Source organism: Pseudopodoces humilis, chromosome 5, assembly GCF_049639895.1.
Source record: "Pseudopodoces humilis isolate 2021_Gansu_Grassland_sample_001 chromosome 5, ASM4963989v1, whole genome shotgun sequence".
Lineage (NCBI taxonomy): Eukaryota > Metazoa > Chordata > Aves > Passeriformes > Paridae > Pseudopodoces > Pseudopodoces humilis.
In genome coordinates this window covers 41,544,408-41,564,440 of record NC_142204.1, presented here as the reverse complement: position 1 = coordinate 41,564,440, position 20,033 = coordinate 41,544,408, and the positions used below count along the sequence as shown (strand labels likewise).

The 20,033-nt window shown below is 39.8% G+C and overlaps 1 protein-coding gene across 3 annotated transcripts in view; it reads right to left on the bottom strand.

Moving 5' to 3' along the window:
• TAFA2 (TAFA chemokine like family member 2) overlaps positions 1-12,897 on the bottom strand; it is a 178,731-nt gene extending 165,834 nt beyond the window's left edge. For all 3 annotated transcript variants that reach the window (XR_015772502.1, XM_088055284.1, XM_088055283.1), the window contains exon 1: positions 12,081-12,897. The gene's annotated coding sequence lies outside the window, so the exon portion shown is untranslated. The remainder of the gene's footprint in view (positions 1-12,080) is intronic.
• Positions 12,898-20,033: the final 7,136 nt, after the last annotated feature.

Below are 20,033 nucleotides of genomic sequence, written 5' to 3'. Positions count from 1 at the left end.
AGTTTTGCTTTCTTCAATGCTAGAAAGCATTTACAATAGTTAAAAATGAGAAGGCCTTACAAACCAGGCTTCCATAGAAAGTCATAGGCAGACATGCTTTTCTACAATGCATGGTGAGACATTTCTGGGAAACACTAATGAAATGTCTTCCAAAAATATGAAAAGAGAATAAAATAAAAATAGAACAGAAGGCAGAGGCCAGGTACAGTTTCTTTCCTCCAAAGTGAAAACAACTACTCAGTGCCTGGACAAATTTGCATTTGTCCTGTAACAGTGTTATGTGAAACACTGTCTGCCACTAACCAGCAGAAAGAATATGACAGAGCATTCATCAAAGTACAAAGTACTTTTCTTACATCCTCAGTTCCTTCTTTTGTTAGATTGTAGTCCCACTTGTTCTCTGACTGTGGCCATTACTGAAGTACCTTAACAGAGAAACTTCTTCAGAAAAGAGATCTAATGGATAAAAACTAAAAGCCTTTACTAAGATCAGACTCGCTGGAGAACCTCAGCTGATAAAAACAAAACAGAGAAATTGTTTGTCCACTATACTATTTTCTTTTCCAGTGGGCTCCAATCACTTATTTCATGACAATGAATTAAGTTCAAGAACTGTCCTGATATGAAGGGAAAGGAGAAACTACATCAAAAAAAATTATTTTCAAACAATAACTTCTGCCAGAAACAATCATATTGTGGGAACCAACTTATCATTTTATAGAGATCCACCATCCACCATCCATTTCCCTCTACCTCCAACACTACCTGTAGTCCAATACCTAAAAACATTACAGTAGGTCTGATTCACTCTTTGGCAAAGCCCAATTTAAAAAATGTTAATTACTCAACAAATAAGAACCCCAGAAGTGGAAAAACAGAAATATGTACCTTTAAATCATTCCAAAGTTTCATCACTATTATGATCATCACTGTGGGTCTGAACCCCACAGCCCACTGCTGATCTAGGAATATTCCATATATACAGAAAAACTACGTATGATTATCTTATGGTCTCAGTTGATAATGTAGACTGTCACACAACTATTCATATACAGTCAGTACATAATGTTTTAAGGATTGTTATACTTACAGAAATGTAAATATATTTTACATGCAAAGGCAAATACCAGCTGTAAATAAAAAGAAGAATAATTATATCTATGAAGGGACAATAATTAAAAGTCATAATGGCTTGGTCAGTAAACGGAAAAGTGTTCTTTTCAGGTATTAGATGAAAGTTATACAGATCTTCTGGGCAAGACCAGAATACACACAGAAATTAGAAGAACCAGACAGCTATAAATTTTCTCCTCAGGAAGGAGGCCATGAATTACCAACAATTATTTAAGGACACAAAAAAAGACACAGAGACTGAAATGTGCAGCTCATAGAATAGCTGAGCATGGACAAAGCATGGAATCACAGCTACTTACTTTTTCCAGTAAAACAGTAATGCTTTGGAAAGATTTGGTATATGCAGACTATTTTATCTCTTTGTTTAATGGAAATTTAGGAGACTAAAAAATACTTTGCTTTAAAAATCTGTCTTTGAATCACCTGAATCATTCACTAGTGAGAAATATTTTATTATTTCAGCTGACAGAACTAGGCCTTTCATGTTACTATGATAAGAAACCAGAGAAGATTGCAACTGAACTGAAGCAGTGCTGAACCAAAAAGTTGCAGAGAAATAAGGGGAGAAGTAAAGCCATCTGCTTGACTAATTACTCACCTTACACTTAGCTATTTTCTCACAGAGGTGCAAAGGTGCATAAGGCACTGGTAAATTGTGATCTTACAGTATCCAAGACAGAAAGGAATACACAATATACCCTTCTGTTACAAAGGCAACAAGGATTCTATGTAATACCAAAACTTCTCAGAATATTTTTCAATCATATGTATCTTGTATTCATTCTGAATCTGCATTTAACATCTACAGATTCAGAGAAAGGAAATTTTCTCACAGGAGTATTTTCAATATTGTTCCCACAAAGTAACTGTGAGAATGATGTATGAGCTCTGATATGCAACCAATGAAAGGAGTCTATCAGACTGTTTTACAACAGCTGGGACACTTCTACTAACTTCCATGGCAGTTTTCCTTCTGTTAATAATTTCCATACTTTGCCTAAGTGGAACTCGAGGTAGCAAAAAACAAAAATATTAGATTTAATGGAATTCATGGAATTAGAATTTACCACAAGGTGATCCTTTGGCAGGTTGCATATACATTTGGTTTGTATCTATTAACTAGATATAATTAATCACAATGACAAAAAACAGGATTATATAGCCTGCATTAGCACATATTATTAAATTTAATAAATACACAGATGTAAGGGAACCCATGAGCCACAAATGTTGAACTCACTTCTTCGTTGTAACTGAGTCAGCTGCAATTTCTGCCAGCTTGTTATTAGACAACCACTTAATTTGAAAAATTATCATAACAAACGGAATATTATCATTACCAAAAGAATATATGAGAATAACATACCAATTCAAAAATGTTCATATCTTTTCAATACATGTGGAATATTATTTGTGTTTGTACTCAGGTTTACTCTAAGCATTCTCCTGAGTGAAGAAAGTATATAAACTAATTTTTTTTTCATTTAGACAGTGCAAAAACTAACTACTCAGCCAACTATGTATCTACCTCCATTTTTTGTTCTATTAAAATAGCATAGCAGTAGCCTTGTCTATGTTATTGATGACACCTTGGTGGCTATTGGACTGATTTAGTGGTTCTTAGGAGTTTCCAAATATAAATGAATCCTAATGAGATAATCCCTAGTGCATGGAGATGAAGGAATGCTATCTAAATAATGCCACTTCTGTTGCAGAATTGGTTTCAAATTAATTGTTTCTTTCTAAAGCTATAATTATCGGGAGGAATGCAGTTAGTCAGAAAAAATGAAGTTAAAAGGTGCATAATGTCTAATAGCTCATTAAATAGAAAATACATTGTAAATTTGGGAATCAGAATGACTTGCAGCTAACTGTGAGATGATGGGTCATGAACATGAAAAGAGACTTTTTGGCAGGAAAGCAATTTGGTAATGCTGACTGCAGTCTGCCTTTACTTGACATTCGGAAAGATCATATGACACCAATGCAGATGAGGTGAACAGTGTAGACAAAAGGAAGGGCAAGAAGAACTAGAGGAGAAAAAGTTAGTTTATGAGCAGCCGAGGCATGATGAAGAAGGAGAGATTATGAGTGTCATTATTGGGTGTTCAATTTTTAAAGTGGAAATGGGAACAAGTGTCGTATTAAAGAGACTTGGAATATTCAAGCAGCTATAGCAATAGCTAGGTCAACATTTTTCTCACAGAGGGGTCTTATGAAGAGTTCATTTGATGAATAACTAGTCATTTTTAAATTTCTCTTCCAATGAAAAAACACAGTAAGTGTGTATTTACTCTATGTCAAATATATTTTTTAAATAATGCAACAAAACAAAACAAGTCCAAAGACCACTTGAAATACTTAATAATAATTAAGCTGTCAAAAAATCCTCAAACCTAAAACATTATATCACAGCCTCAGAGGGAAAGAAGCTCAGAACAGCTGATTTAGGCTTAAACTTTCTCCTAGTACATTTTCCACAATTACTACAACAATTACCCCAACAATTACACAGGGGGACGCAGACATGATCAGAATGGGAGAAGGCAGCTCTGTCTTTGCATGTACACAAACAGGTGCATTCCACACCAGCCTGCACAAACAGAGTCATCTAAAGTCCCAAGGCAATGTACAAAGAACTGCAAGCTGTGGGCTCAAAATCACATCTGATGCAAGAAGAGAGAAGGGGGAATAAAGTTACCCAGAGTTACATTTTTTTATGTTGTTAGGCTTTGGTCACAAGCTGATCTATGTGGCAAAACAAAATCTGGAGTCACCAAAAATACTTCTAACAGTGTACTGTTTTATCTGGGATAGAGTTACCTCTCTTAATAGTAGTTAATTGCATTTCAGATCTGTAACCCTGAAGAGACAGCAGCCAAGGATAAGGCCACAACACAGCAGGTACACCCCTGAAGGGGCTGTGGTCCCAGAATAAGGCCATACCAGAGCAGTGAAGCACACTTCAGAGTGACCACATCTATGGATTAGTCCACATTGCAGCAGATATATCCCTGAAGAGGCTGTGGTCTATGGACAGACCCATGCTGGAGCAGCAGCAAGCACAGAAGTTCACTGCAATGTAAAACCATATGGCCTGGTCCAAAGGGGCCAGGCATGGAGATTGTAACAGATATACATTTAATTGCCATTTAATTTGACTACCCATGATTTGACTTGTGTGTTACAGCAGGAACCACCCAAACCAGTTGAGGACAAGCCTTACAACAACCAGTGCAAGTGCAGCAGTGACCCAACCTCAGCTGGCTTTTGTGCCCAGTAATTCCACACAACAACCACCTCTCGTCTCCTGAGTGATCACCATAACAAACAGAATCAAAGTCAAGAACCAGATGAACTCAATTGGCATTTTATGGACATTATACACTGTGGGCCATAGATTAAAGGAATAATATGTGCATATATTAGAGAGTGAGAAGTGAGAAGGGGTGGTTAATTGAGATAATATTGGACAATATGGGACCTAAGCGTGATGCAAATTTAAAGAATAAGTGATAGAGATTGTACAGGGTTTGGCTGGAATGGAGTTAATATTCTTCAGAGTAGCTTTTAAGTTGGTGTGTTTTAGACTTCTGACTAAAACAGTGTTGATAACAGATAACAGAGATTTAACACTGCTGAACAGTGCTTAAACAGAATCAGGGCCTTTTTTCTGTTCCTCACATTGCTCCACCAGTGAAAAGATTGGAGGTGCAGGACTGCTGACCTCAAATAGCCAAAGAGATACTTCATATCATATGAGGTCATGCTCAGCATATAAAGCTACAGGGAAGAAGCAGGAATTGGCATAGATTTCACAAGTCACTGCTGCACATGATGGAGCCCCACTTTTCTGGAGATGGCTGCACCCATCTGCCAGTGTGAAGTGCTGAATGAATTCCTTGTTTTGCTTTGCTTGTGTGTGCAGCTTTTGCTTTACCTATTAAACTGTTTTAACCCACAAGTTTTCTCACTGTTACTGTTCCAATTCTCTTCCCCATCTCACTGTGAGGGAGTGAGCAAGTGGCTGAGAGGGCTGAGCTGCCTACTGGGTTAAACCAGAACAATCATAACGACAATGTTTACTAACAGAATAATAAAATCCCATTGCCATAAAGGAAAAATGAATCTGCATTAGGGAAAAAAAACTCCAATATTTCCTAAATCAGAAGTTCAACCAGGATCCATGGCCACTTCTTTATTTGAACATCCATTGCACAAATACCAACATAATGCCTTCCTTATGAAGGTTTGGACACCTTGGCAGTAATGCATTTTAAATATTGCCTTAATTCCAATAGAAGGTTTATCCCTTGTGAATCTAGACTGAACAGAAAAAAGCAGGATCATAATAATGAGAAATGTCAGTGTACTGGCTGATAATACCATATCTAAATTTATGGCATTTTATGTTAGCATATAAATACAATACTTCTTGTGTCTTGATTCCAGTAAGCCCATAGAACTGAACTTATCTCTCTGTATTTGCTGCTGTTACCCGATCTTAAGATAAAACTTTCCATCTTGTTTATTAATAGCTTATTTTTTGCAATGCATAGATTGAATTTTTTTACACTAAATTTGCACAGGTAGCAGTCTGAAGAGAGGATATACCCTAGAGAGGGTATTCTTCTCTTGAAATGATGCTAAAACAGATCTTTTTTCTGCAATTAGGCTCTAAATATGACCTAATTTCCTGCACAAATACCAGAACCAGATATACTTAGTCAGAAAGTGATATTTTACTTTGGTTCCACACCAACAATGTCATATTTGAAAACTTACACTATTGTAATGGTAGCCTCTAACTCTGTACTAAAGAGTACCCATCTACCTGTAGAATCTTTCTGAAATTTACCTGCTGTTTTATAGTCTCTCTTCTGAATATAATGGGATTTAAGCTTCATAAAAGGTGTAGGAGTGGTAAACCACTGAAATCAAGCTCAAGTGTTAAATTTATATCCAGAATACAGACACAAAAATAGTTGTCAAAACAGCACCCCACCTACATGCCTTCCGCAGAGATCACCCTAAGCAGTTAGCAATATTTATTCAGGCTCACTTCACAAAAGACTTAAATCACATAAATAATTTGACTGACCCCATTGAAGCCACACCAGCTGAAACGTCTCTCATGATCAGACCTCAAGTTTTGCCTCTCTGCACACAGCAAGCACACATCCTAATTCGTCCCAGTGATGACTTTCGGGACTTGGACATTTCTACAGTTCAAACCAAACTAAGACTACAAATTCATCTTAGATAAACCACGAGACAAGCTTCAGATGGTACTCACTTTCATCCCTCACTGAAAAAGATCCACATTTCAAACAGTTTACAAAATACAAATAGCACAGAAAGATATTACCTTTCTTCAGAGCCATCGAGCCATTCTGTGTGACTTTGCAGTGTCATGAAATGCAATAACAAAATAGCCAGTGACAAATTATGGTTGAGCCTAGAATCTGAAAGGCCAAACAGATATCTTAAATGGGAACAAACACTGAAAGTCTCAACCAAAAGGGGAGATAGTTTAGGTGCAGCTCACAGCTCTCCCAAATGCACAGTCACGAGGTCGAAGGCAGCACCTGTCCTAAGACTGCATGACTGCACGTCAAAGGCTTTGGTAGAGGTTCTCTCATAACAGTTTCACATGGTGAGGGGCAAGGCAAGGAACAACCTGTAACCAGGAAAATGGTCCTGTATAAAGATGCTCAGATGATGAGCATTTTCAGCATGAAAATCCACTGGGTGACCCAAGGACTGAGCCACACCCTCTACCCCATCCATGACACAGACTGTCAGACAGAGATGAGGAAGAACACTCGCTCCATAACTGACTACTATGTGGCAAGATGGATCAGAAGCCACAGCTCGGCCTTATCAATATGTGATGCAGAAAATGCAGTGAGGGAGTAGAAGAAATCCAGTACGAGAGTATTACTGCAAATGTGAGAGATTAGTCAGGTCTGTGCTCCTGTCTCTAAAAGAGCTGGTGTGAGACTGCATGTTACTGACAGATTTATTTCAGAAATGTTTTATATCCTGCTTTTAAAAGTGAAAAATAAAGCAAAAGCAGTACACTAAGTAATTGCAGTTTGGTTCTTGCAATTTAGTTCTTGTAAGTAAGATAAATATGCAGTACTGCAATACTGCCTCCTTGCATTTCAAGAAAGAAATTGCTTTATTGGATCAAGACAGTGGTCCAGTTCAGTGGTCTAGTTCAGTACCTCATCTTCAAATACTGGACCTTAATATAGCAACAGAGGAGGCAAGAAATATTCCACAGAGAAAAAGGCCAGCATACAACCAAGACTAAAAATTTATCTATTTTAAAAGTCTTTGATATTTCCTGACTCATTTATTAATAATTTGCTATTTATACAACCAGCTAGGTTTGTTGAGCTGTGATTGTTTATTGTTTACTTGTGGAGTTTGCCAATGTAAAGCACCTTCTGCAGCTTCAGCTTCATTTTTTCATGTAGGCATAGAAGATTACCAAACACAGGAGTCAAAAAAAGCTATGTGTGCTTTCACCTGAGAGCTACCCTGTACCATGTTTTTCCCCTTGGCATGGTTAAAGGGATGCTCACAGCTGAGGCGGCCGTATACAACGCTGTCCTGGTGCCAAGAGACCTGTGTTCAAGTTTCCTATTACAAGATCAGCAAGATGTGAGGTGAGACAACTAGAAAATGCAAGCTATGAACATAGTAGATCAGGAGGTTTGATAAGCTTCAAAGATGAGGGGAAAAAAAAAAACATTTTCTAACTTTTTACACATGCAATTATATAAGCGATTCTTCCATGCCACAAAACATATAGAAGCTTCTCTTACAAGTGTTTAGTTAAGGACTAAGGATCAAATCCGTACAAAGCATTTTCCAGGGCTACTTCAAGCAACAGCTACAGCTGTAGTGCAATTCTACAAATCACTCTACTGATGTATTCAGACAGAAGAAAAAGCTAAGAAAGCTTTTTTCAGTGACTTCATCCCATTTTATCTAACTATATAGTGCCATGTCAGACCAGGTGGTTATGCTAACTACCATAACTAGTAAAGCATAAGGTCTTTGCTTTCTCCTTTCTATCTCCAAAGTGTTTTTCAAAACTCACAACATGAAAGAAGCTATGTGAAGATGCCGTGAATTATTTATCTTAAAAATGTGACTGTTCTGCACTAGCAGTATGAAGAGGTACATTAGGTGGCCATTATTATTTTGTTATCTCTTTTGATAAATAACTCACTACATATGGCATACAAGAGTGGCTGGCTTGGGTATATAAAGAAACAAAGCATAAACCCCACTATCTCCCCAAGTTCTACCAGGAGCAAAAGGAGATAGCTCTGCAGCTGTCACTAGGAAAAATTAGCAACATTACTGTTGATGTTTCCACATTCATTCTTATGTCTGGTGAATGTTATATGTGTGAACTTAGTCATGAGGAAAAGTGTTTCAAAGTTAATATTAACAGTTTATAAAATCAAATCACTGAGCCAAATTTCCTGTTGAAATAGCCCTAAGAGTGAACATGTGTTTTTAAAAAAAATTCAAATGTGAAAATGTGTGCTTACATTAGACTCTATGAAGCTGACTGAGTATAGTATGTAATTGTTTTCTCATGCTTTAAAAAAAAAAAAAAAAAAAAGAAAGCAAAATCCTTCTAAGTACACTCTTAAATTCAGTGATCTAAGGATAATGGAGCAAATATTCCAGCTGGTTTAAAATGTCAGAGCTACAACTACTCCAAGGGAGCAATGAAAGTCTACATCTGTTGGGGATATACCTCAACACAAAAACGATCATGAACAGGGACAGGTCAGTATTCAGTTCTGCTGGCACAGGACCTTTCTGTTACACTCATCCTTATACAACTTTCGCCTGAATGCCTTCAAAATTCAGCATTTCAAAAGGTAAATGAAAAATGTATTTTCTAATAAAAAGCTGTTGGTACCTGAATTACTTGGACATGCAATAGAAAAATCATGAAAGACATTTAAATGAGATGTTTAAATACAGACTGGAAATATGAAACTGAAGACTAATTAATTAGATTGTAGGGTCTTCTGTTGCTTTAGCCTCTGTATTACCATGCAGTCTTTGTTTACTGCCATTTATCTTCTTTGTTTGATGACACTTGACTAATAAATACATTGATGAATTGCATCTGTAAATGCCATCCATACATCACAAAAATAGGATGTACTCAGTGCTTCTGGCACATTGATGCTAAAGGATTTTGTTTTATTTGAACTTTCAGTACTTAACAAAGGAAATATTACTGCTCTGCTGGATAAATTTCCTGATTTTTATTTTAATTTTCAGTGAGCAAACAGCTGCAGAATAATGTGACTTAATGAAGCATTTCTAATAAAATCCTACAGAAGATAAAACAGAGGCATAGAACCGCTTGCTCACTGATAGTTGCATCGTTCAGAATAATTTTTCAAGATGGTGATCACATTTCTGTGTAGATGAGTATTAGGTATTGTGATTTTCTGTCTTCCAAGTCAGTGATTTCCTTTAGTGAGATAAGTAGTTAGCACTGTTGCATTACTTATTTATAGTAAGCAAAACACACAACATAATAAATGCAACATCTTTCTAGTACATTATTTAGGCTTTACACTGGTTGGTAAGTAGCAACACAGACAGCAATAAATTTTGGTGTGAAGATACTCAGATCTGAAAAACTTCATGGTAATATTTTGCTTACCAAAAACATACTGCCTATATTTGTAAAGATGCCCTTTATCAAGTCTGTCATCATCTGTGATGAAATTATGAAACTTCTTGGCTGCTACATTTTTCTCTGCCACAACAATTCAGTGTAAAGTATTATTTGCTTTATTTAAATCTAGATAGGGCTCAATGAATCATCACTTTGCAAGCTGCCAGTAAAACAATCTCCAATATCCATCTGTACACACATCTATTTACTTTCATTCAGAACAAGTTTTTCATGTATTCCCCACCAGAATAATCAAGCACTCTACAGGCATCCACACAAAAAGCTGAGATCCCTCAGATCATAAGAGGGGTAAAAAAGTTACCCTATGTGTCCAGTATGATTAAAGATATGGACAGCTTAGTCATCATTCCCTGATTAAAACAGCAAGACAGAATCAAGATTTTATCTATTTTAGTTATACTACCATCAGCGTATCTAAAATTAATATCACATTTTTGAAGGACCTTTTATGTATCAAAAAATATGTAGAACCAATGAGCAGTAAATCTGATTTGTTTTATCAACTGAGCAAAGCTTTCCACTGAAATTATGGTACTTAGGTAGTTTACATTTGTAAGAATAACTACTGGAAATTGGGACTATGTGAAACAAAACCCACATGGTTTTCAATACTGTCTCAGCAGCATCAGCTCTCTGAAATAAAATATAGATAGTGAAATTTATATGAATTACGTTACTAGTGTTAATTATACACTCACAAAACAATTTAGTCATCAATATGAGCTGACAGCACAATTACTGTGAAAAAGTATAATGAAACTTGTATCCTTTGCCACCTCTGATAAAAACACCTTAGTATGCTCTTTCCCAACTTCAGCTAAGCTATCCTCCTAGTACCACTGAACTACTGTTTCAAGTGTGTACCCAACACTACAGGAAAGAATCTTAATTTCTCAATTGGACTTAAATTAGCCCATAAAGTAGCTTTAAAGTGTTAAACATATAGTAGGCTGAATGCTAAAGTCTGAAATTAGTTGGTAAGACAGAGAAACCAGATAACAATTATCATTTAGTCAATAGTAATTTATATGTATCCACTGTGGTGCAAAGACCCTATGACCCCGAATCCTTTATGGGGTTTTCAGAGATAGGAGTTGAGTATGTTTACTATTTAAATTGACAGTTCTGCAGGAGTCAAAGCACAGTTCTTTAAATACCGAGCCAGTGTCTACTAGGGGGAGGGAGGTAGAACTGAGATACTTGAAAAAAAATACTGATAAGCTCCAGGCAAAAGCTGGAAAGAGAGAACTGTAACTACACATATAATTTAAAATGCTTTAAGCAATAATTTTAGCTCCCAAAGGAATGAAACATACAGAAGAGCCATGTGTGGCAACTCCTAACAGGGCAGTGCAAGCTCTTGCTCTTTATTCTTTGCATTGATAACCTGGTGTCCAATCCTACAGCTCCACAGGAATAAAGCAGGTTATTTTAAAACTTTCTCTTGCTAAACTATAAATGGGATGGAATAAGGGAAAAGCCCTCTCTCTGTGGCATACAGAACCTGCAACATAAATTTAGTAGCTAAATAAACTCACTGAGATGCAAAGTAAGGAACGTGGATAGAAAAGGTATGTTTTATACTATATACCCACAACTTGGAGAGCACTACACATAAAATGAAACGGAGCCATGATTCTTCCCTTTATGGCTTTTTTTGTTTGTTTGTTTATAGCGGACGCATAAAGCGATTGCCCGCTCCTTCAGCCGCTCTCTTGAAGGCGGCCGATAAAGCGTCTGGGCAGAGGAACCCCCAAGTGCCCGAAGGTCCTGTGAGTTAGCAGTCAACCTTTTCATAAAAAGTTGAAAACCGGGTGGGTTCCCCTGCCCCCCCCCCCCCCCCCCCGCATCCCTCTCGGCTCTGTTGATCTATTCTTTTAAGTAAAATTAAAGAAAATTATAAGGTAAAACAAAAGTCTTGAGGGTCGCCCGGCGAAAGGCTGTAGCCGGCTGCTCCAGGTGCCCAGAAGAAGGACGGCAGAGCAGCTCTTCTTCACATCCGGCTTCGTCCAACTTTAGGGCAACGAGAGGGCGCAGCCGGCGGCAGCCGCTCCTCACACCGCGCACCTGGCCCCGCCGCGCCCGCCGCCCGCGGGGTCTCCGCCAGCCGCCAAAGGCACCTCCCGGCGGCCCCGCCAGCGCTCGGACAGACACACAGACAGACACACGACCCTGGAGCGCTCCGCTCACCTACCTGCAGTCCCGATTCTTGCTAGAAACGCCTAGCGATCGGCCGCCTCCCGTCCGGGGGCAGCTCCAGCCTTACCGCCCGGGCATCGCCGGCACACGCCCCGCGCCCCGCCAGCGCTCGGGGGCATGGAGCGGCGCCGTGCCGCGCTCCGCTCGGCTCCCCTCGGCTCGGCCGGGCTGGGGCAGCAGCCGACCGCGGGGCCCGGCTCTCTCCCCCCGCTTCTCTGGGAATACACCAGGAATCCGGCTAAGAGATGCTAGAGGAAGGGTGAAGTAACTGGGAATGGAGGGAAGACTTGAAGTGTTTCTTGTGCACGATTTCAGAGTATTAAAAAAAATTAAAAAATAAAAAAATACAGAGGACGAAGTATGGTTGAGCTATCGGAAAAGCGGAGATGGGAAAGTCCTGCAGGCTAGTACGGCTCCGGCCGCTACGCCAGCTGCGCGTGGTCCCGATTCAGCCCCGCCGGCAGAGGAAGGAGGAGAAGCCGGCGCGTCCTGCAGCAGTCCCTCCGTTAGAGCATCTCTGATTGGTGTGCCTTCCACACACAGCACGACTTCCCCCTCCTGCTGCCTCCTTCTCTCTCTTGGGAAAAGTAATTGGAGAGCGAGAGCTTCACCTTCAGCAGCTTCAGCAGCAGCAGCCGCCCTCGCCCAGCCTGCGCGCACTGCACCGCGGAAGGGCGCGGAGACGCCCCGGGCGCCCGGACAGACAGAGGCAGTTCCAAGCGCACCCTCCGTGGCGGGGGGGAGGGAGGAGGTGGAGGGAGGTGGGGAGAGGGAGAGACGCCCTTCTCCTCCCCCGTATTTACCCGGCTACTCGCGGCTCTCCTCCCCAGCCCTTATGAGGGAGCAGGTCCCAGTGGCCGCCGTTCTGTCTGAGCGAAGAGGGGGCTCAGCCGGCAGCGCCCACCGCCGCCGCCCGCGCACACCGGGGCTTGGGCCGCCTCCCTCCGCAGCACAGCTCTCCCGTCTCTCCTCTCCGCTCCGAGCGGCGGGGCGGGGGTGCGAAGTTTACGCACGGGCGCATGTGGCCGGGAAGATGCCCGTGGACCCCCGGCGGCCCCGCCGCACCTCCCCGGGACCCCTGTGCCCCTGCGGCGGGACGCTGGGCGGGCGGGCAGGGAGCCACCGAGCCGGGCAGGGCAGCGCAGGGGGGCCTCGGCTGCCGGAGCAGGGGCAGGAGGGACGCGGCGGCGCCGGCGGCAGCCAAAAACTGGACTGTGTCTCCCTCCAGAGGGAGAAGGGAGTCACGCACCACAGCTCCGGCGGCGGGAGAGCCGAGGGCTCGGCCGGGCTTCTCTTCGCTGGGCGGTGGGGTGGCGAGCTTGGTCCGTGCAGCTGCGCTCGAGAGGTAGTGAGGAAAGGTAGTACGGGTCGGGTCCTGACGGCCTCTTGTTTCTCTCAAGACACCGTAAAGACGGGTGAAGGGTCGCGGTCGTCTGCCACGACTATTGATTAATAAGGGGATGTGTTGCTGAGTGAGGAGAATTAAAAGCAGAGTTTTGTAATTTATTTTGCTGTGTTCTGTGCCGTTCCAAAGGCGATGAAGAGAAGTGGAGAGAGGTAAAAAAGAGGAGAAAGAAACCTTGTTGCAGTGATATGATATCAGAGTTAAGTTCTCAGTTTTGTCCTGTAATTCTGGCCCACTCCTAGATTAGATGGGGATGAATGCATGTTGGGTTTTATTTTCAATTCTACAAGCTAGTATAATCACCAGTTTTCAGAAAAGAACCTTTTGCTCAGTCCTTAACTGTTACCACATCTTACATGATGTTCATAACTAGCTCTGTCAGAAACAGAAGAGGGAAGTGAAACAATTATTTTCATGTTGTTGCTAGAGTTCTTCCATGCAAGCAAGCATCTGTAGAATGTTTGAAACTCCTCTTTTTTTTTTCTTTTTTTTTTTTTTTTTTTTTCAAAGCAGACCAAAAGATCCATGCAGTCAAAAAATAAAGAGGCAAAATAAAGGCTTAATGTTGACTGCTCTGCATGGAGTGATGCAGCTGTAGGATGAAATACAAAGAGGCTGGTATTGAAAGGGCAAGTTAAAAGTAGCCAGGTATGTGACTGTCACAAGCGCTGTTGCAGAAACCACTGCAGTATGCATACATGCCTGATGCTGACTGCAGCCAAATTAAAAGGCTGCTAGTTGTAAAGACAAATATGATCTTGTCTCATTCATTGGAAGCTGATACAATAACTTCAGAATTTCCCTATTTGGTAACCACGTTTCTAGATTTGCAGACAGCTAAAAAAATAATTTAGCAGGAACTGGAAAAAGCCAAGATTGTGCTGCTGTCAGCACCACAATTTCAGGGAAAGAGATGTATCCAGACTAAAGTCAATCCATGGGGGTCAGATGCTCCTGCCCCACCAATTCCAAAAAACCAGGGGTTCTGAATACATAGTGGAAAGGGTAATCTTTCCAGCTCCCTGCCTCAGTGTAGGACCACAGGTAATGCTACTCCATTAAAAGCAGTGAAAGCAAACTGAAAGCAGTGAAAAACACAACTAGAGCAACTAAAATGCAACTACAGCAGCTGTTGCACTTTAGATGTAGCAAACACCTTGTTACTATCGGGGCACATGTCTATTTTACCTGCATGTACCATTGCACTCAAGTTGACTACATGTTCTAAGACCAGAGGACACTTGCTAATTTCACATTGGTGATCTGCTGTTGCAGAAATCTGGTAAACACATCTGAAGACACAGAACTCTTATCACCATGTAGGAACAATAAAGTCCTATGCAAACAACCAAAGAAAAAGTAGCAGACAAAGCAGTAAGTAAGCTGACCTGTTTTGAAACCAAATAATTTTGTCTGTGAAAATATTGAAAAACGTAGTCTTTGTTTATGTCATGATGCTGCTACTCATGAGCAGTTCCAAATCTCTTTGTACAACATCTGAAAATCTGAACAAATCTACAGTATTCACACACAGCTTGTGTGACACCATGCATATGAAACATGTCCTGAAAGACATGCTTTCAGAAAGCTTCTCTGCTTGCTTTCACAGTATGGTCAACACCCCTGGGAAGAACTGAAACGATCTGTTGCACCTATAGAGTGCAGCTGGTTTTACAGATGCTTACTTGGTACGTCTGACTTATCTCCAAAGGTGCCTTTGTACATGGTGCACATGTACAACATGATAAATTTACCATTTTCTGGAAACACCAGATTGGCAGTCTTTGTCTAACACAGCCTGTATTTATATCTTTCTGACTGAAAATACTGCTTAATAACCAGCTTAATACTGTGGCCTTAGAACACAATGCAGTTATGAACCACAATTATTACATGAATGTTCTCTCTTTATTCCTTCAGCTGGTTTCATTTTTGAGTTAGTGTCACTATTTCTTACTTTTCATCAATTTGTTGGTCTCTTCCAACTGCTAAAAGACAAGCATAAAACATGAAAATGGGCATTGGAATTTGCAACAGGTGTAGTATTTGGAACAACTTCAGCATTTCCATTTCAAGGTGAATAGCACAGCATAAAAATCAGAAAAGTAAAAACTTGTTTCTGACTAGTTATGTGTGGATCTGTTGTTGTATGTGTACTCCTGTTCAACTTGTTCACCAGCATCTCCTGGCATTTTTCCGCAAGAATGTTCCCTAGCCAATCTTGTACTGTTGTATGGGGTTATTTCTGTCCCAGGTGCTGGACTTGCATTTGTCTTTGAATGTCATGAGATTTTTGTGAGCTCAATTCTCCTGCCTGTTTCCAGCCTTCTGTGCAGCAGCCTCACCCTCCAGTGTATTGACAGTTCCTGGCATTTTGGTATCACCCGATGGGAGAGTTTGCCACTATCATCCAGGTTGTTGGTGAGGGCTGTCAGCAGTTCAGCTCCAGCACTGAACATGGGGAAATGCCACTAGTGACCAGCCACTGCTCTTCAAGCCGTGCAGTTCAATCAATCCACACCCATTTTTTAAACTACCCATTAAGCCTTGGTCTGCCTAGCTATAAGGATGTTGTGGTACACCATGTCAAAAGCCTAACTAGACAAGACAAACACCCACTGCTCCTCCCCAGACAGACAGCCATTTCATTGCAGAAAGCAATTATGTTGGTCAGGCAGAATTTGCCTCTACCAAATCCATATTGGCTATTCCAAATCACCTCCTTGCCCTTCAGGGTGTGGAAATTACTTCCAGGAGAATTTTCTCGATAATCTTCCTCCAAAATGACATGTAGTTCCCCACATACTCCTTCTTGACTTATTTAAATTGGACATATTTACTATTTTCCAATTATTTAGGACCGCTTTCTGTCACCATGATTGTTTGCAGATGTTAGCAAGTGGGGTCATAATGACATCAGCCCACTCCCTCAGGGCGTTTGGACACATCTGGTCCCACAGCAAGTCCACTTTGCTTAGATGGTCCCTATTGACTGTCTCCTATCAGGGGTGATAGTTTCCTCCCCCAAATTCACAAAGAAACCCTCAGATGAATACTGTTTGACTTCCATGACTTACCCCATGGAATATCATATGATCAGGTCTTATGCTATTTCATCAGAAAGAGTAAAATCCCCCAGACTGTGAGAACTGTAGCTATTTTGAAATATAAAGATGCTTCTTCCTTATACTTTGTAAAGCACCTAAGCTCCCTAAAGGGGAAAGATTTAAAAACCTGCATGCCTCGTTTCTCATTTGCTACCTCCTGACAAGTCACTACTGAGCTTTTTTGATATTTTATGTATCATCATAAGGCACCTTATTTTCTCTATGCATTTGAGATCCTATGTTGCCAGGCATAGCTTCTGAATCTTGCTTTGGGTGAAGCATGTACAAAAATAATAGGTGTTGCAGTATTTATGCCATTCAACATTTCTTTTTGAATATAGACTGTAACCCCTGTGAAAAGCAGAAAAAAAAAGTCAAACACCAGAAGAATTCAGATCAAAAGTAGAACATAATTTGGCCTCTTCACCTTTTGCATTTAGTCTCAAATTTTCTTTTTAACCAATTATTGACTTGGCTATATTACATATTTCATAAGTAACAGGTCTGAGCTTTTTTACACCAAAAGGAAGAGTCCATGGGCCAAATTCTTGGGGGTGCCTATGGGGCTTTATTGCATAGCAAAACTGTAAATGACAAGAATATTAAGGGTAGTACCATCTTCTTATTTGAGATAGAGTAAGTATTATTCACATGTTTGGGAAAAGCCTCAAACTATTCCAGAGGGCAATATCAGCCATTTTCCCTTCTTTTTTCTATTAAAAAAAAAAAAAAAAAAAAAAGTTTTCTTCTAAAACATCCCTCTACCTGTATCTGTGGGACTTGAAACAGGAAATAGAAACAATCACTAAATCAGGCATCCAGAGAAAGAAAAACAAACAAGCAAATGAATAAAATCAGGACCAAAATTGTTCACATACATCTGGCCTTAATTTGGGTTACTATATGACAGAGGTCATTAGTGCATGCATCTTTCTTAATCTGTTACTATATGATATTTCCTATTTTCCTGTGTATCCAAAAGCACCAACTCTTGCAATTATGCTACAAAGAACTCCAAAATTAATCAATGTTTTATCCTCGGTTATAAGTATGTTTTGTTGCAATTTTACATTAAAGATTACATTATGGACAAAATAGGAAACAAAGCAGACCTTCTTACCTAATGAAAATTTTAATTCCATTTTAAAATAAATGTAATTATTTTCAAAAATATGTATTGAATTATTTTCATGAGTTATGTTTACATAATTAAATTATATTAAAGGAGACCTTGTAAAAACAGACGGTTAGGCAGACCAATAGTAGTAAGCAGGTAAGTAAGATCAATGTGATTTAACAAAACAAAACATACTTATTTTTGTCTGAAACCTCTTTACCAAGGGCAACCTGTGTTGGCAGACTTGTGAATTCATCTACAAAAAGGATTAGACTTCACTGTAGACATTCATGGTGCCATTTATTATCTCATGATGCAGCATTTTCTAATCTGTGCAGTGTTATTATAAAACCAAGCATCACACTTTCTGGTAAAAAACGTGTTGAAACTTACTAGCCCAGTACTACTCAATTCCTTCCCAGCTGGAGATTAACTAAGGCATTGTCAGATACATTGTTTGCTGAAAAACAAAAGGTCACCCGGGTTATTTTTCCCCTATTTAAAACTTATAAATCAATTCTTAAACAGTATTATCCAAATTTCAGAAAATAAGTTTAGTGAAAGGTAAAATTCATTAAATAATTAGATAGGAATAAGTTGTTCTGTTCCTCAGTAATTCTTTCTGTTTTTAAATCTTTCTTCCTCTAAGTTTTAACCATCTATGTTTTAATAAAGGAAGGGGGGAAAAAATGCACTCAGTCTTGTGTATGTACATTAAAAAACATTACAAGATGGCCTAAAGGTTGTTGAAGACTTTGCATTTTATGGTGTTTTAATAGTAAGGCAAAAAGATGTATTTTTATATCATCATTCCGAATATTGATTATGGGCAAAGTAGAGCTTTTCAAGAGTCAAGAGCAGAAGTAGTATTATTTAGAATATTACCATATTTATTCCAAAACAGCCTTAATCTGAGGGGTTGGAAGTGGGCAGTGGAAAACAAGATGGACCAAAACATGAATAGAATGTAATTTTTAAATGTTCTGAATTGCAGATTTCAAGATATTTTCAAATACATGACCAAAAGGAAAAACTTCTTATTTTTTTGAGAGAACTAAAGAGCATTTCAGCTTGGCTGAAGACAATCAGCTATCAATTCAGCATGAAAAAATGCCTCTGATTAATACAGAATCCAAAAAAACCCAGTCCATATATATAAAAGATTACATTATCTATTTAGAGTTGCTATACCTTTCTATGAGATTACAAATGTGGGGCTAATGGATTACACAGTTAATAGTCTGAATATAAGTAATTTCTCTTGTGTAAATATGACAGAAAATTATATATACCTAGAGAGAATTACGGCCCCTTAGATCTTAGGATGTGCAGGGCTAGGAAATCAGATTGACTGAGCTTTACCTTCTATCTCAAGCCTTTCCTCCATCATCACACATGGCAGGAAAAGCTAAAGGATGTGTGCCTTTGAATTTTTCTGCTTTTATGGCTCTCATTGACAGATTCCTTTGAAAGTAGTAGTAGACAGCCTTTTCAGAGCTTGGGCTGCATGAATGCAGAGCACTATAATGCTGTGGTGGTACTCAGAAGTCTTCATGTGTGCCTCTTTCCAGTGTTAGAATTAAGTCCACCCTCACCTGACCAAAGTAAAATTATACCCACGCTAAACAATCACTTGTGGATGGACATAAATGACACCACCCGACTCCTGCACATGCATGCCCTGCCTGGCATTCATCATCCTGCCAAAGCGCTTACCCTGGGGGACTGAGTACCTCACTTCTGGCCAAGCTGCAGAACTCCACCACCTGCACAGATTGTCTCACATAGCAAGTCAGTTCAAATTTCCATTTCTTTCTCACCCACAGGGCATGGTAAGCATAGCATAAGCATCTTGGATGTGTGTAATTCTCATTTGCCGAAACACAGCCCAAATATAATGTAAGGATTATAATCAGTGAGGAAGTTCTAGAACCTTGGGCATATATCTTCTATGGTCATGAGAATAATTTTGACATTTTCGTTCTGACCAATGATTAGTCATGTATAGTTTTTTTCTAAAAATATATTTTCAAACCAGTCGTTTTTGTGGTCCTGAAATACCGTATTCATAATGGGAAAAATTGGAATTTTTAGTTGTGGTTCGGGGACACAGTAGCTGCAGTGTCAGGCAGGTGTGCTGGCATTTGGCAACTGGAAGCAAGTTCAGTTCTTAGAGCTTGGTGTGGAAACGTTTGCTTTTTCAAGCAGTCCAGTTCTCTGCTCTATACAGAAGGCATAGCCCAAGATGCAGAGAGATGCTGCTGCTAGTGTGATAAACCCACTATATAAATCTTCTTTGTTTTCCTTCCATTTTAAGCT